The sequence below is a fragment of the Octopus sinensis genome, linkage group LG18, assembly GCF_006345805.1.
Source record: "Octopus sinensis linkage group LG18, ASM634580v1, whole genome shotgun sequence".
Lineage (NCBI taxonomy): Eukaryota > Metazoa > Mollusca > Cephalopoda > Octopoda > Octopodidae > Octopus > Octopus sinensis.
The window spans coordinates 13867607-13884751 of record NC_043014.1 but is presented as its reverse complement, the minus strand read 5'-3'; the positions used below and the strand labels follow the sequence as shown (position 1 = coordinate 13884751).

The 17145-nt window shown below is 36.4% G+C and overlaps 1 long non-coding RNA gene across 1 annotated transcript; it reads left to right on the top strand.

The window, feature by feature from the left end:
- Positions 1 to 357: 357 nt before the first annotated feature.
- Positions 358 to 16969, top strand: LOC118766881. The gene is made up of 3 exons (XR_005002792.1): positions 358 to 367; positions 12859 to 12860; positions 16818 to 16969. It is a non-coding gene; the product is annotated as an uncharacterized LOC118766881 (long non-coding RNA).
- The last annotated feature ends 176 nt before the right edge of the window (positions 16970 to 17145 follow it).

Below are 17145 nucleotides of genomic sequence, written 5' to 3'. Positions count from 1 at the left end.
AAAGAAAAAAAATTATCAGCATAAACTCCTGCTTTGTTTTCTTTCCTTGTTTTATGATGTTTATATTGTTAATGCAGACACTGGCATTAAAGGTTAAAAGTATTATTAGTTGAATCAATGATGTATAACGTCATCGTAATCATAGCCTAGGGAATGACGAAAATATACTCTGGAGAATGTTTGTACCAATTATAATGTGTGTGTGTGTGTGTGTGTGTGTATGTGTTGGTATGGATACATAGATAGGTATGTATGTATATATATATATGTATATATGTGTATGTATGTGTGTATATATGTATGTATAAGTGTATGTGTGTATATATGTGTGTATGTGTGTGTGAGTGTAATATGCATGTTTGTATGTGTATACATACGTAGGTAGGTGCGTATGTATATATATGTGTATGTATATATATATGTGTGTGTGTGTGTATGTATGTGTGTATATATGTATGTATATGTGTATGTGTGTATATATGTGTGTATGTATTTGTATGTGAGTGTATATGTATGCGTAATATGCATGTGTGTATGTATTTGTATGTGAGTGTATATGTATGCGTAATATGCATGTGTGTATGTGTATACATACGTAGGTAGGTACGTATGTATATATATGTATATGTGTATATATGTGTATGTATGTGTGTATATGTGTATGTATGTGTCTATATATATATGTGTGTATGTGTATGCATATGTGTATGTGAGTGTATATGTATGTGTAATACACATATATGTGTGTATGTGTATACATATATATATGTATATATACATATATGTATGTATGTGTAATATATATGTAATATATATGTATGTATGTAAATGTAATCAGTTTCTTCATTGATGGATCAGCTTGACTTCCTTGATTCTTATCTATTCATTTTATTTATATCACAATTTGTATGCGTAACAGTGTTGTTTCCACAGGTTTCCAATGAGCCACTCTATGGTTCACTGCATTTCCAACTGTGAGATTGACAAGGAAGTGTTTGTAACATTACATGACGGGAACACATGCTCACACACACACACACACATCAAATTCAAATTCACTTATGAGACGTTGGTCAGCTAGAGTAGAAGACACCTGCCCAAGGTGCTGTGTAGGTGTATATCGTTCAAGAAGTAAAGCTGTGTTGACTCTTTTTCTCTTTTACTCTTTTACTTGTTTCAGTCATTTGACTGTGGCCATGCTGGAGCACCGCCTTTCGTCGAGCAAATCGACCCCGGGACTTATTCTTTGTAAGCCCAGTACTTATTCTATCGGCCTCTTTTGCCGATACGCTAAGTGACAGGGACGTAAACACACCAGCATCGGTTGTCAAGCAATGCTAGGGGGACAAACACAGACACACAAACACACACACATATATATATATACATATATATGACAGGCTTCTTTCAGTTTCTGTCTACCAAATCCACTCACAAGGCATTGGTCGGCCCGGGGCTATAGCAGAAGACACTTGCCCAAGATGCCACACAGTGGGACTGAACCCAGAACCATGTGATTGGTTAGCAAGTTACTTACCACACAGATTTTTGTCACTGCAGACAAATGATATAGTTGATTATATCAACCCCACCAATTGGTGCTTACTTTGTCAATCTTAGAAAGATGAAAAGCAAAATCTACTTTACTAGGAATTGAACTCAGAACATAAAGGGATTCAACTAAATACCACAAGGTATCTTGTCTGATGCTCTACAGATACCGCCAATCCATCACACTTCTCCATGAACAAAATATTGATTTCAAATTTTGGCACAAGGCCAGAAATTTTGGGAGAAGGACTAAGTCGATTACATCAACCCCAGTATCCGACTGGTACTTGTTTTATCAACCCCTAAAAGGATAAAGGCAAAGTCGACCTCAGTGGAATTTGAACTCAGAATGTGAAGACTGATAAAATGCTGCTAAACATTTCGCTTGGCATGCTAACAGTTCTGCCAGTTCCCTGCCTTCCCATGACTGAAATATTAAAAAGCTTGTACTTATTTCTAGTGCTTCTCTGTTTCTGTCTACTCTACTACTTCTACTTCAGTGTTTCAGGGATATAAAGTATAACTACTTATACTTCTGTGGCTCTTTAACATTCAAATTAATCAAAGACAAACTCATAGAGATGTTTCTGTTATTCCAAACAGGCCATGCCAAATCTCGTTACTTTCGGCAGCATACCTCACCCCATACCTTTCACACAAGAAATCACGTTTTTGTCTTAAGTTTCATCATTTTAATCATATTTTCCCATCATCAACATATCTAAAAGCATTGTTATTAGGAATGTTTATAGGTTAATGTTGGAAGCAACATAAAATATTCATTTATATATCATCATTATCATTCATTTAACATTCACTTTTATATGCTTACATGAGTCACAGAGTCTGTTGCCAGCCCTTCCTTGTGTCTCAGCAAGATAATATTTCTCATGGCCAGATGTAACTGGAAACAAACAACACCACTTGTATAACAGTGCCGCTCATTTACAACCATTACACGATGTCAGGACAAGGGTCCCCATGCACACACACACACACACACACATGCACACACACACACAAGATGAGCGTCTTTCAGTTTCCATCTGTGAAATCCATTCACAAGAGCCGGGGCTATAGTAGAATACACTTGCCCAAGGTGCTTCACGGAGGGATTGAAGCAGAGACCATGTGTTTTGGAAGCAAGCTTCTTAACCACACAGCCACATCTACACTTACATGTGTGTGTGTGTATTCTGATATATTTAATTTTATTGTTATTTCTCAAATGTGTTGCATAGAGTTGTTGTTGTTAAGCAACAAGACGGGTAAGGGTGATTAGGTGATGGTCTAGGGCTTAGGGGTGGGAGACCCCAGACCTTGGAAAAAATAAACTTTGGTCGTCTTGTTGTAGGCGAAGGCTCTTCGTTGACGCCCGACACCACTGGGAGGTGGCCCTCGTAGTCACTGGAAATGGAGATCTCTAGGTCCAAATTCTTGAACGGCTGCATAGATTTATATTTTATTTCTGTCTACATAGTATTTTCCCATTTTCCTGTTTGAGTTTTGATGTAAAACAATCATTACATTTGTTTCAAATAACAATAAAGTGAAGCAGTTTCATAATTCAGTCACTTTCATGTTGCTCCTTTATTCAATTCATTGTCTATTTACTTGTATTTGCCCTTGAAACCATGAGGTCCTCAATTTTATCTGACTGCATGGTATCTTAGGCAAATGCAATTTTCTATAGCTTCAGTCTGCCCCATACCTTGTGAGTGAAACTGAATCCTCATCATGGTAGAACAGACATCCGTTAATGTTACATTATGTTGTTTAACCCCAGGTTAGCTCTTTCTTACTATAAGCGGAAAGTGTAACCTCTCGAAAGAGCTGTTCTTCACTCCTGCTCCAGAGCGTCGGCTGCGGGGTCACTCCGAAAAGCTCTATCTGCGACGATTTCATCTCAATTGAAGGAGAGGGGCTTTCTCCGTCCGGGTTGCGGATCTGTGGAATAAGCTGCCGCTCGGTTCAAGGTCTCTCTTGACCAGAAATGGCCTGAACTCTTTGCATGAACACCACCCTGTACATAACTCCATGTCCCCCTACATGGCCTTGCTTTTGCTTTTTGAGCCAAATTAACTTAACTTAACTAATTTAATCATCCAGCCATCACTGTCCCATTCGTCTGTCGAGCATTGCATATGTAGTACTACATCAGCTATTGTATTCCTTCTTTTATTAAGACAGTCAGGTATAATTTGAAGGAGATTTCATTGCAATTTCTAGCAGGTTGAGCAAGCAATGGTAGGGGTTGCTTCACTTATACGACTACCATTATCATCCCAAAGCTGGTGGAAAAAGACAAAATTATCCCCATAGGTAAAAGCTATTTAATAAGGATAATATTGTACTTGATATTTTATTGACTATTATTCAATTCTGTTGTCCTTGAGATATCATCATTTGACATATGTTTTTCAAGTTAGTATAGTAGATACCAAGAGACTTACACATGAATAAATGCCATGTATCTTTATTGCTTTTTTTTTTAATTATTCATAATGCATTAACTGCAGAAGACGAACAAGGTCATGATTGCATATAAGGTCATGATTGCATATAAGGTCACGATTGCATATAAGGTCATGATTGCATATAAGGTCACGATTGCATATAAGGTCATGATTGCATATAAGGTCACGATTGCATATAAGGTCACGATTGCATATATGCTTTCTGTGATGCACAGATTTAATTTGTTGGCTTCTTTTTTTATAGTTGTTGAATTACTAATAAATAAGGCAGATATTTACTAACAAAGAGAATGAAACCTTGTTAAATGTCATTTGATCTGTTGAAAATGGTCTGTGGGGAAATAGCAAAGAGAGGGGCTTTCAGAAACTAGGATTGTCGTAACCCTTTAGCATTCAGATTATTTTATCAAATGTCATGCTTATTTATTCGTGTTGTTTTGAATCAATCATGCATTATCTCGTTGCTTTGAGATTTTGATGATGTAATTGTTACCTTTAGAATGACCTTGTAGATTAGGTGTGAGAGTCTGGACCAGGCTGGGTTGAGCATAAAGTTGGTAGACTATTTGGGCTGGATGTGGCTATCCATGTAACAGTAAGTCAGTTAATTGATGGGTATATCTTAGTATTGAGAAATAGATCTACAACAAAGGAGATGAGATGGTGGGTGGGGGGTAAGTTCCTGGCAAGCTAATTCACATGTAGCCCAGTATCAATTTCCAGCTATAGATATTTTAGTCATCTATGCTGCTGATATCTGTATAGGAAAGGCATGAATGTCACCACTCACATTTCATGTCAATCTTTCAGGAGTGGGGGGGGCTACGTCAAAACGGTAGAGGAGTAGGGGCCGAAACCAGACATAGTTTCTCCTGATGATGTCTTGAGCTAACTGGATCCTATAAAGGAGCTGTTGTGGTAGCAGACCACGAAACATAGTGGAAATTCCATGTAGCCCTGTAACAATTCCCAGCTGTAGATATTTTAGTCATCTATGCTGCTAATATCTGTATAGGAAAGGCATGAATGTCACCACTCACATTTCATGTCAATCTTTCAGTGGGGGGGGGGTGCTACGTCAAAACGGTAGAGGAGTAGGGGCCGAAACCAGACATAGTTTCTCCTGATGATGTCTTGAGCTAACTGGATCCTATAAAGGAGCTGTTGTGGTAGCAGACCACGAAACATAGTTGAAATTCCATGTAGCCCAGTAACAATTCCCAGCTGTAGATATTTTAGTCATCTATGCAGCTAATATCTGTGTAGGAAAGCCATGAATGTCACCACTCGCATTTCATGTCAATCTTTCAGGAAGTCAGTAACACTGATCACAAATAGTCAAGCAGTGAGTACAGATTTGTGGTATGTGATTCATTACCTAACTCCAGTTCAATTCTAGTAACAGGCATTACAACCATTTTTTCTTTTACTTAAGGCACTGTGTCTCTTGTAAAATATGTAATCTGTTTACTTTTTTAAGATGATAAATATGTAATTTGCAGGAGATTTGGCTCCTATTTCTAACAGGGCAAATGCTAGTCTAGAGGCCCCCTTGTTGAACTTGTTGACTCTGTTCACCTGTATGTGAAATGAATTGACACATTGCCAATTTAGTATTAAATTTAAATGCTGCTGAGGCCAACTTTCCCTTTCATCCTCTCAGAGTTGATAAAATAAAGTTACTAGTCCAAGACTAGTGGATTAGTGAAATTGATGAAGCATCAGATGAGATGTTTTGCGATATTTCTGGCCCTTTGCATTCTGAGTTCTTGAGTGGCAGACTTAATCCCTCATTTGGTTTAACACCACCACCTGATTCTTGGCTGCCTTTAATAGTGTTCGCTTTGATGCAAGCATTTTGGCCAGATTTCCAGTTTGAAGATAATTTCCTCCTTTCATCCTACCAACCAGTCCTGGAGGCCCCTGAAAAAAATAAAAAGGTTCATTGGTACAGGTTTTTCTTTGATGACTAATTGGTGAAAAAATATATATAATCTTTTATTTTTATTGTTGTTTCAGTCTTTAATTGTGGTCAAGGCACTGCCTTGAAGGGTTTACTCAAACAAAATGACCCCAGTACTTAATTTTTTTAAAGTCTGGTACTTATTCTGTCAGAATCTTTTGTTGAACTGCTAAGTTACAAAGATGTATACAAACCAACACTGTTGTCACATGGTGTAGGGGACAAATACACGCACACACGAATGCACGCACACACACACGGGGGTCAAGCTTTCACAGTTTTCATCTACCAAATTCATTCACAAAGCATTTGGTTGACTCAGGCCTATAGTAGAAGACTCTACACATTCAGCTAAGTATTTCTGCAATTGTCTCCCTATAAGACAACATTAGTAGTACTTCTTACTGGCACAAAGCTAAACTGCATTTCATTTAGGCTAATTCTATTCACAATTAATTTAATTGTAACTCTTTTTTTAATTTAAATCAACTAGTCTATTACTTGGTTGTCTCAGTAGTTGCTTGTCTCCAGAGCATCTCCTTTGCCTTTGTAACAGCTTATGATGATGATGTTGCTATGGCAATCATTGTGCATGACACCTCCCTGTGGTACTTGATTGTATAAATGACTATTACATAACCTACTGCACCAGATATTTTAAGCATCTCAGCCATTATCCCTGACTATACCGTCCTAGCTTTTGTATCCTTAATTGTACATGTGACCATGCTTCACTCACAGATCCCTCTGTTGCTGAAGTGTGATCACATGTGCAATGTTGAGTCAATGTGGGGTAGATTTTTTTCTCTCTTTCATGCTTTGTCCTCATTCAACAATCTTTTTTTTTTTTTTGCAATAGCACTTGCATTCCTTTTTTTTCTTTTCAGTATAAAAAAGGGAAAATGTACTAGTATTATCCCATACACACTTTTCTTATTTCTTTATTGTCAACAAGGGGCTAAACATAGAGGGGACAAACAAGGACAGACAAAGGGATTAAGTCGATTACATTGACCCCAGTGCGTAACTGGTACTTAATTTATCGACCCTGAAAGGATGAAAGGCAAAGTCGACCTCAGCAGAATTTGAACTCAGAATGTAACGGCAGACGAAATACCGCTAAGCTTTTCATCCGGCGTGCTAACATTTCTTCCAGCTCACCGCCTTCCCATACATACTTTTCTCTTACAATGCCCTACCTCACACATCTGATTGTCATGTTGCAGAACATGCAAAATTCTTACTTTTGGCTTTTCCCCTTATTTGATATTTAGCTCCTCTTCTAGTTGCTTGATATTAAGGCTTTGCTGTTGCTTTCTTCCAGCTTTTCCAAGCCTGTCTCTTAATATTTAAGCCTCTATCTACAGTAATAATCCATGCAGGTGTGTTGCCCAACCACATGGTCCAGGTTCAGTCCCACTGTGTAGCACCTTGGGCAAGTGTCTTTTACTATAACCTCAGACTGACCAAAGCCTTGTGAGTGGATTTGGTAGACAGACAAAAATGGAGAGAAGTCTATTGTATGTGTGTGTGTGTGTCTGTCTTTATCCTGCTACCACCACTTGACAACTGGTGTTAGTATGTTTACATCCCCATAATTTAGCAGTTCAGCAAAAGAGTCTGACAGAGTAAGTACCCCAGCATGGCTGCAGTCAAATGACTGAAACAAGTAAAAGAATAAAAGAATATCATGTTACATTCCATTGAGCTGAAATCTTGCTCCAGACACAGACCTCATCTGTAACCTTCAGCAGGTTTTCTTATAAGAAATCCCAGGCCTCCTTTCTGCCATAAGTCTCTATCCTATCCTCTCTTTTGTCCTATATATTAACTAGCACTTCTCTGAAACTATGCCTGGTTGAAGCCCCTTTAAGTTCCCATATCTTCTCTCTCCAGATTGTCTTATGTCTTTGTGTCCCCCTAGCTCTAACTCTCAAATCACTTTGTCTATGTCGGGTGATTCATCCTTCACCAGGGAAAAGCTTAGCATTCACAGCTATTTAGTCTGTCCATTTCATGATGATTTTGAAGTCTACCTGATTTGTGCATTTCTGGCTGATTGTTACATGGTGTGATTATGATCATATGATTATAGTCTTATATATAATTATAATCTTTTACCGTAAATCTCTTCACCATAATTATCCTGCTATCACCGTAGTGCTTGGAATCTAAGCACCATAGTGATATAGCAAAAAAAAAAAAAATAATAATTAAGAATAAAAATAAATAAATGATGAGGAAACAAGTGATGCTGGAAAATGTTTTCATAGTATAGCTTATATTTTCTTTACCATTACAAGTATCTGGTCTGGATTGCCTGTTTTTGTCTATATTATATTTATATTTACAGTCGATGATGATGATTAATAGTAGGTGTTGTTGTTTAACTGCAGGTCAATCCTAACTGAACAGACATACGATGAGAGGCATTCTAACTGTGACCACCCTTAGGGATATCTAGAACTAGCTTGAACTACATTATGAGGGCGGCAAGCTGGCAGAAACTTTAGCAGGCCAGGCGAAATGCTTAGCGGTATTTCGTCTGCCACTACATTCTGAGTTCAAATTCCGCCGAGGTCGACTTTGCTTTTCATCCTTTCAGGGTCGATTAAATAATTACCAGTTACGCACTGGAGTCGATGTAGTCGACTTTGTCTTTCCTTGTTTGTCCCCTCTATGTTTAGCCCCTTGTGGGCAATAAAGAAAAAAGAAATAAGAGCTACATTATCCAATGTGTTCTTCCCTTTATAAGACCCAAGTGGGGTAAAAATGAAATTCTTGGAGATAATTAGACATAAATATAATTATATGAAAAACATGTTCCCAGTTATCTATGATTTTCTTCCATTCAACTCAAGGGGGTAATGTCGGTATAAATAAATGTATTTTAGGGTAATTGGTTAAAAAAGTTCTCTGACCCCTGCAGTAGAGTGTAATTTGAGGGACATTTAGCTATTATTTCTAGATGCATCTCTGCTAGCTTGTTATGGCAGGTGTCTTATGTATTCCTGTAATGTTTGTGTTTTATGTTATTCCATTTAGCATTTCAATTCATAATGTTGGAGAGATGTCTATCTTTTTAGGTAATGTGTTATATTTTTACTTAGCATTACAATATTTCAGTAGTGAGTACAGTATTTATTTATTAATTATAATAGCAAAATCAATGGTGATATTCATACGATATTAATACATTGAAGATGTCCATAGCTAGTAAACAGACTCACTATAAAGTTTCACATAATCCAACATACTACAATAGAATGGTCTTTATTATATACGCTACACTCTAACAATACAACAGCAGTCCAGGTTACATAATTGCAAAGTTGTCTGTTGACTTTAGAGCTGTACTTTTAATCCTGTCAAGTCTAAGAAAGCCTTTCAACACTAAATAGAGAACAACAGCTGGCTATGTTATTAGGATTGTCTTCCTGCTGTCATAAGTACTTAAACTGCATAATAGAGTTATCCTTAAGCATTCAGTTGGAATCATGTAGAGGTACAGTACATTGCTCTGCGTTATAAGGCTAGAGCACAAAATTAAATACTTCAGTTGCTTTGTTCCTCTATATTCTGATACACTGCGGTTCACTTTGCATTGTTTCCCCCTCAGGAATCAATGAAATCACCTCAATAGATTAAATTCCTCTCTTTCAAGAAATGGCTTTGTGTTGACTTAAAAGAAATTGGCATCATCATCCCGGAATACAGCATTATTGTTGTTCTTTAAGGAAGTATTTGAATTTATGGCTCTTTCAGCTCTCCTAAACTGATGAATGGTGATCACTGAGTAAGGATAGTTCATTAATGATGCTTTTGTGGTTTTGTTAAATGAATGATTAAAGGGGTGCATTTCTGTGAATGATGGGAGAAATACAAAGGTCATTGGGAAAGAGATTATGAATGCCTTGAATTAGATTTGGTGATTGCTGGGTATACACTATAACTTTAACCCTTTTGTTATCATAATCCTGTTGAAACACACTGATTCTGTTTCAGTTAATTTTGATAACGAAAATTTGGTTAAATAACTTAGTCTTATTATTAAGCTGATGTTTAGACCATAAATTAGCATGAGATTTTGCTGGGAGGTTTAAAATTAAATCACTCTTAAGCAAGAAATTTATATAATAGAATTGTGTGGGTGGGGTGGGGCTCGGGTGGTTTGGTATCAAAAGGGTTAGCTAAGGCTATTGTAATAGTGATTATTGCATAAATATTAAATTTTAGAAGAAAGGGTAAAATAGTTGTGTGTTTGAGTCTCTCTTTGTCTCTGTATGTGTGACATATGGTGGTTTGTTGTCACAGGTTGTTCACCGCATACTGAATAGCTTAACGGGGCTTCAGTATAATCATAGACACTTTATGCTATTGCTAGACATACTACAATTGAACTCTGAGTGTATTATTAGATTTGAAAACAAAATTCAGTCACATTATGTCAAGTAACTGAAAGGATAGGATTATTTAGAAACATTAACGCATCCACTTTCAATATGTTGTGGCAGATTTGAACATAAATATCTGATTGCTGTTGTGTTTTTATCATCTCTCTTTTTAATGCTGTGCATTCATAATATACATGATTCACAGGTGTAATGGGGACTTTGAGATACCGTAATGTTTTGACCCTTTTGTGTGTCTCCTCAGTCTCTTGCTTATAGAAATTATATTATCAGCAGCCAAATTATTTGTTGATGCATGCTGATGTCTGCCAAGCAGATAATTCAGGAGACGAATACAGAACAATGAGAATTCAAACAATAATATGTCTATTCGTTCTCAATATGTTCTGGAAGATATGAAAGTAAATATCTGATTGCTGCTGTTTTACTTCATTGGTGGGAATAGCTTTAACTGAGGAAGCACACCATTAAGTCGAAACACTGTGGCATCTCTCAAAGACCTCTTACGCCATTGAATCGCTTGTGTTATGAAGATACACAGTATAAAGGGAGGGATGTTCTCCAATGGTGAAATACAAGACTGATCAGATATGCATGTTGAAATATGCCACAACATATTGAGAAAGAATGGATATGTTATTGTTTGCCGTTTTGCTGTTCAGCATATCCCTTGCAGATTGTTATTTAGAAAATTTACCATGTTTGTTGGATATGAATGTGTGTACATATGCATTCATAGGCATACATGTAGTATGCCTGTGTATGCACACACACACATATATAGATAGATAGATACACACATACACATGGTGTACATATGAGTGTGCATGTGTATATATACATGTATACACATATACACATTTGTATATAGGCATGTATATGTATTGATGCATATACACATATATATATATGTGTACATGTGCATGTATATACATATGTATGTGTATATATATATATGTATGTATATATATATGTTTATATGAATGTATGGATATATATATATATGATGCATACATACACCTGTAAATATCTATATATACATATAAGTATGTGTATACACACGCATATACATATGTATATACCTATGCATAAATATACAATCACACACACTTTTTAGACATGCTTTCAAAAACTGATATATGTGCATTCAAAGCTAAACTGTCATTTTTGGAATAAAATAATTTATTGCTGTGATATCAGTGTAATATATGAGCATGTATGAATGTTTATGTGTCTGTGTGGGTGTGTATGGGTGTAGGAATTGTTCTAGAACAATTGAAATATGTTGTGCATTCCTATTCCATGAACAATATTCTTCTGCCTTGTTGAATAACAAGTAATAAAAATACTGATGCAAAGGAAACTGAATTTGTTACTGAAGGGCCACTAAATATTTTTCTGAAACCCTAATGTGTTGTAGCATACACTACATCTGCAATGGAACCAATAAAAGATCCCCTATGTGTTCTCATGAAGTGCTACAAAAGCAGCCAAATTTCCTTCAAAATGACAACCTACTGTCTTAAATAGGGAATGTATACAGTAGTTCATTCATAACCAAAGGTATTAAATACTTTTAAATACCTTTGGCTAGGGTTCAACAAATGACAGGTTTGTGAAGCCGAGAGGGGTTCTTCTGCATGTTAGTTCAAACTGCTAGAACAAGCAGTCAAATCTTGAAAGTCATCATCATTGTCATCCTCATCATCATCATTTAATGTCTGTCTTCCAATGCTGGCATGGGTTGGATGGTTCAACAGGAATTGGCAAGCCAGAGAACTTGATTAAAAATGTAATGGCAAGTATTTATCGACCTTTTTCTTTCCTTTAAAAATCGACATGAACTTTCCGGACAACCCAATACATAGCCATTTAAAAAATTTTTTTTCAAGATTATGCATTGGGTAATGTAGTCTTAGTTATAATACATTTGAAGACAAACAAAAAAATGACAGTTATAAATGTGCTCAATCATGATCTAACCTGGGACTAAACGTTTATAGTCAACAGAAGCCAGGAGTTTAGAGCTAAATGGCTTGGCACCAAACTTCTTAACTTGACTCTGTAACTGAAAAAAATATCAATTTTCTTTTTAAATTATTTTTAATTCATTTTTCATGTTTGTGGTGTTTTTTTTTAGTAGAACGCTTGGTTTTTCTCGTTTTTAAAATTAAATCTGACATTTCATATGTTCATACAAGCCTCCAACATTCACAAATCACACTTAAATACCCTCACAATAATTAATTAATTACTTGCTATAAATAATGTTCAGGCTGGTTTACCCTTCTCAAAAGCACTGAAAATAGTAACGAATGCTACCTTTCTTCCCTTGAGACAGTTAAGCTTAAATTTTGGTTTATGTGTGTGTGTGTGTGTGTTTGTGAAGTGATTGTGTCAACAGAAATGGGGTCTTGTTTCTCTCCTCTTTTGCTGTGAGTAGAAAGTCATGAAGTGGTTTTTGTCACCACACAAGTGAAATTATGGTCTTCTACTCTTACATACAGTTGTATATGCTGTCTGGTAGATTGATCAGGTCCAGGATTGATTTCATGCTTTGGTGATCCATTTGGATTAGTATGAGGTGGTATAAAAAGGTTCCCAGACTAGTTGTGTTTAATTCAAAAAATCACTTATTTACCTAAGTTTTTAACATTGTCTCCTTCAAAACAGTCACCTTGCACGACAATACACTAGTCCCAGCATTCTTGCAACTTTTGGAATCCAGCCTGGAAGTTGTTTCCCTTAAGTTAGTGGAGGACCTTCTGTGATTCGCTCTGGATCTTGACAACAGTGTTACAATGGTGACCTTTGACCTGCATTTTTATCTTGAGTCAAAAATGAAAGTCTGCAGCTGCTAAATCTGGTGAATACAGTGGATGCAGAAGCGATATTATGTTGTTTTTGGCAAGAAACTCACAATTGAGGAAAGCTCAGTGACAGGGTGCATTGTTGTTGTGCAGAATCTAATTCTTTGTGCTTCACAGATCCAGTTGCTTTTGCTAAATGTCTTCTCAAAAACACTTCAAAACATCATAGTTGAACTCTCAGTTGACAGTCTGGCCCTGGGGGATGAATTCTCAATGCATGATACCACATTTCCAAGGGTGACGCTCATGACAGGTCTTCCAGATTGCTCATCATCTTCCAAGGATGTTCTGCTTTTGAAGTGTCCATGCCACTCAAAACACTGTGTACGACCCATTTCCTGGTCCCCATAAGCTTTCCAAAGCATGCTCAATGTTTCTGTAGCAAACTTCCGAAGTTTAACACAAAATTTCAAGTTGGTTCTTTGTTCCTGTCCAGCATACATGTGATCACAAAACACAAATTTCACAACTTGTGAAGTAAATACAGTGATGTCACTTGGCACATTGGCTCATGAAAGTCACTGCTAGCTCTCACTGTACATACAACCATAAGCTGCCATCTGTTGATGCGCTACACCGTTATATTTATATATTTTTTATATTGTCCTTATATTTTTATTAGCCTATGACAAGGTAGATTAAATGGGGACCAGTTTATCATTCTTGCCTCATCCTCTGTGAGAAATCTCTCCTCTACTGTGTTGTTAATTTTCTCCTCTGGCAACATATATTTTGGTCTGAGGCACTTTTGTCTCCTAGTCATTTTTTCTAACTTCTAGTTCCTATTGTTTTTTTGGACAACAGATTTGAATAGAATTTCAAACCTATTCTAATGTGTGAGAGGTAAGCTCATACACTCCTGATTTGATCCTTTGTCTGCTAGTGATTATTTGATCATTCATACTATATATATGCTCTATCATTGTTCCCCGTGTATACATATTTTCAATCCCACACAAAAGTGCTACTCCTTTCATACTGCAACTTGGTTTTTTTTTTCTGATATTTTTTTACATTTTCTAAAATTGTTAATATTTTTCTATGCCAGTGGCACATAAAAAGCACTGAGCATACTTTGTTAAGTGGTTGGCATTAAGAAGGGCATCCAGCCATAGAAACCATGCCACAACAGACAGTTGAAGTCTGGACAGTTCCCTGCTAGTAGTTGGCATCAGGAAGGGCATAGAAACCACTACAGACAGCTGGAGTCTGGACAGTTCCCTGCTAGCCAGCTCCATCTCAGACCATCCAACCCATGCCAGCACGGAAAGAGAATGCTAAATGATGATGATGATGTTTATATTTCTTATTTCTTTATTGCCCACAAGGGACTAAACATAGAGGGGACAAACAAAGACAGACAGAGGAATTAAGTCGATTACATCAACCCCAGTGCATAACTGGTACTTAATTCATCGACTCTGAAAGGATGAAAGGCAAAGTCAACCTTGGCGGAATTTGAACCCAGAACGTAAAGACAGATGAAATACAGCTAGGCATTTTGTCCAGCGTGCTAACATTTCTGCCAGCTCGCCGCCTTTATATTTCTATATTTTATTACTTTATATTTTAATATAACTGTAGTTGTATATTTTTCATTTTTTTATATACCTTTAGATCATGACAATTTATATCCACATATCCTGTATTCTATTTCATGTGTCATAATATCTCTTTGAATAGAACTTCAAACCTACTCTAATGCATGAGTGGTAAGCTCACATGCTCCCGATTTTATCCTTTGTCTGCTAGTGATCATTTGGTCATTCACACTATATAAGCTCTATCATTATTCTCCATTTGTGTGATACTCATTTGCCATTATTTTTATTTTAATCTTTAATTCTTATTTCCATTTAAATTCTATTTCAATTAATTGCTCTATCTCATATCTTATTTCTGGTAAGGTCTTTCTTATGCTGTGTACATTTTTAAACTCATTCCTACAAATTTCTATTATCTAATTTTCAGTTTTATTTCACTGGCATTTGTTTATATATTTTCCCATTATGATCCATCGCTTTTATCCAATAGATTCCTGTTATTCTGAAAAGTAATTAATTGCCCAATCAGCTTCAAATGTTTATTTGATGAGTTGGTTATTATGAATACGCATAAACCATTGCAGTGTTCTAAATACACATGTGTGTCTAATGATAGCTTATATGGAGGTCTGAGTAAAAGTTTGTCAAGTCTTACCATTTCTAAACAAAATTTCCCTTATATTTGTCACCTGTGTTTCATTAATGTACATGTTAATTCCCCTCCGCTAGTACAGAATCTACCCTTTACCTTTGTTCTTTCTATCTATCTAATTTCTCTTTCTATCATACCCTTTCTAATTTGCTTCCACTCCTCCCTTAACCGAAGTTTCAAAATGCTAAACTGACACCACATCACACATATACACACAGATATGTATCTCTTAGCCTCAATCTCTTTTTTTCTCCCTCCTCCTTCTCTCGCTCTTTCTCTTTAACCTTACCCTCTCTCTTCTATTTCCTCCCAAAGCTGCTTTTTTCCTGTCCCAGTTTGTAAACTTACTTTTAATTTACTTACTTTTTATATTTCATTTTTTTTTTCTGATACTCATTTGCCCTTATTTCAATTTTAATCTTTCAATTTATATTTCCATTTAAATTCTATTTTAATTAATTGCTCTATCTCGTATCTTATTTCTGATAAGGTCTTTCTTATTCTGTGTACTTTTTTTTATACCCATTCCTACAAATTTCCTTCCATTATCCAATTTTCAATTTGTATTTCACTCACCCTAATGTTTATATATTTTCCCATTATAGTCCATCGCTTTTATCCAATAGATTTCTGTTATTCTGAAAAGTAATTAAATGCCCAATCAGCTCCAAATGTTTATTTGATGAGTTGGTAATCATGAATACCTATAAACTATTGCAGTGTTCTAAATACATACGTGTGTCTGATGATAGTCTATATGGAGGTTTGAATAAGAGTTTGTCAAATCTTTTCTGCATCAATATAATACTATTTTACTCTACTTTTGGTCTTTGAGTACTATTTTCTCCACCTTGTTTTGCACCTGTGTGTTCACATGTGTATGTATGTATATATACAAGGGAGAGTCAAAAATTATATGCACTCTTGTTTTCCCAATGTATTTACACAAAAGCAGGGGATAAACAAGTACATCATTTCTCTATATAGTCTCCTTCCTTTTCAATGTACTTTGCCCAGCGGTTCACAAGCTTGCATATTCCCTCCCAGAAGAAAGTTTTCAGTTGTTTGTGCAACCATTTATGCACCGCTTCCTTCACATCTTCATCCATAGGAAATTGACAACCTTTTAAACCACCTCTGAGCGGTCCAAAGATATGATAGTCAGAAGGATCAAGATTTGGGCTGTAGGCAGGGTGTTCTAGCACTGCAAAACCCAATTGGTTAATGATTTCAACGATCTTGGCAGCTGTGTGTGGGCATGCATTGTCATACAACAACAAAACATTCTTTGACAATAGGCTTCAGTGTTTGGTGCAAATTGTTGGCTTCAGTTTGTTGACCAGCAAAGCACTGTATCTTGCACTGTTGATCATACACCCCTTTTCCAGGCAGTCTTCCAGTATAGGCCCTTTTGAATCCCAAAAAAGGGTTAGCATCAACTTTTCTGCGGAAGAGTGAGTCTTGAATTACTTTGTCACTGGTGAGCCAGGATGTTTCCACTCCATACTCTGGCTTTTGGATTCTGCCTCATAATGATGGACCCATGTTTCATCTCCTGTGACTATTCTGCTCAAAACTTCCTTGCTCTTGTTGTTGTAGCAATCAATGTTGGCAGACCTCTGGATGTTTGCGCTTGTGCTCTGCAGTAAGCTCTCTTAACAACATCTTGCACAGAC